Here is a 1,818-nt window from a genome sequence, read left to right on the forward strand (position 1 = left end):
TATATATGTGTGTATGTGTGTGTGTGTGTGTGTGTGTGTGTGTATGTGCGCGCGCGCGTTATGTGTGTATAATAGTCGCACACAACTGGAGTTTAAATTTATTCAACGTTATCTTAAAAGATTACATAATATATATTTTGGAACTCCACCTTCATCAGGTGTAATATAATTTAAACCAAGGGTTCTCAGCCATTTAAAAAAAATCTATGTACCCCTTTGATTACTATTCTATTCTGGTGGATCCCCATAGCCATTTGATGTTTAAAAACTAGTTTTATAGAAACTTCTTTCAAGATTCCTATTGTATAGGTTGAACTTTGTAAAACGTTGAAGAAAGAAACCTAGCTGTTTCTTGTAATACATACCAAAAAATACACCTAAAGCAACATTTTCTCAGTGGCCCTTAAAATAATTTTGTAGACCCCTAATTTACTATTATGTTGTGTGGACCTCCAAAAATCTTATATGGACCCTCAGGGGCCGTATTGACCCCATTTGAGAACCACTGATCTAAACGGTCAACCAAGGACTTATCCTCCTTATTTCAGCTAAGATGAACATTCCAATCTATAGAAGAGAAAGTAGGTATGGTGAAATAGGCAATTAACGAACATAAAAAAATCATGGAGGGTAGAATAAAATGAATCCAATTTAAATCTAATTTATAGTCCAACGTAGCAACATCAAAAGAGTCTGAAGTTACTATAGACACAGTGGTGCCAGGGTGTATATCAAATGGTCATCAAATACATAGAGGATTTCCCAACTGTTAAGTAGAGACAGGTACAAGCGATATAGCCCAATGCCAAACATCTTAACTGTCGTTCACTCTCATCCCTTCATACTTACATGCACGCACAATAGACAAAACTATGTACACTAGGGTGGAGCGTTTTTTTCGCGATTTTCGATTTCGTAATAGGGTAGGTGCGGAAAAATTGTGAATGGACATCAAAATTACTAGTGTGAAATCTTAGAACCCTGCGAAAGTATCTTCTGTCACCACAAAAGCATAGGAAAATGGAAATTAACGCCTCTACTTATTTATTAGCTATAAAATACAGTTTTCATTGTATCTTCTTCGGGTAGCTTTTAAATGACTGTGATGAAATTACTCTAAAATATGACTTAAACATGTTTCTTTTCGGTGATTTCATCTTCTGCTTCTACAAATGCCTCAAAATATGCAAAAATATCGTAAATATTGTAATTTGTCGAATTCAGAAAAATTTTCTTATAGATGTAAATTACGATACATACCCGTCCCTACTTGTGGAGGCAGAAGATGAAGTCACAGAAAACAAAAACATATTGAAGTCGTATTTTAGAGTAATTCCATCTCAGTCATTTAAAAGCTACCCTAAGAAGATGTAATGAAACCTGTATTTTATAGCGAATAAATAAGCAGAGGCATTTCTTCCCCCATTCCCCACTCTTTCCGTTGTTCGATGCATTTGTGGAGACAGAAAGTATTGTCGCAGAGTTTCTAAGATTTTTACAACAGTTATTTTAGTGTCCATTTGGTGTCCATTTACAACTTTTCCGCACTACCCCTATCACATAATCGAAAATCGTGAAAAAACGCTCCACCCTGAAGTACACACACTTACACACTGATGACATTGCATATAAAATATATTGCTGAAATTATGCCTGATAATGGTGAAATAACAACAATATTACGTAATCTTTTACGACTAGATTGAATAAAGTTCTATCGAAACAGCTGTCGCTAATTTAAGCGGCATTATTGTATTACTATTTTATACTTACGCTGCACCGAAGTTCCACAGGTGAGTCGAATTGTTGGTTCTTAAT

This window comes from Octopus bimaculoides, chromosome 15, assembly GCF_001194135.2.
Source record: "Octopus bimaculoides isolate UCB-OBI-ISO-001 chromosome 15, ASM119413v2, whole genome shotgun sequence".
Classification (NCBI taxonomy): domain Eukaryota; kingdom Metazoa; phylum Mollusca; class Cephalopoda; order Octopoda; family Octopodidae; genus Octopus; species Octopus bimaculoides.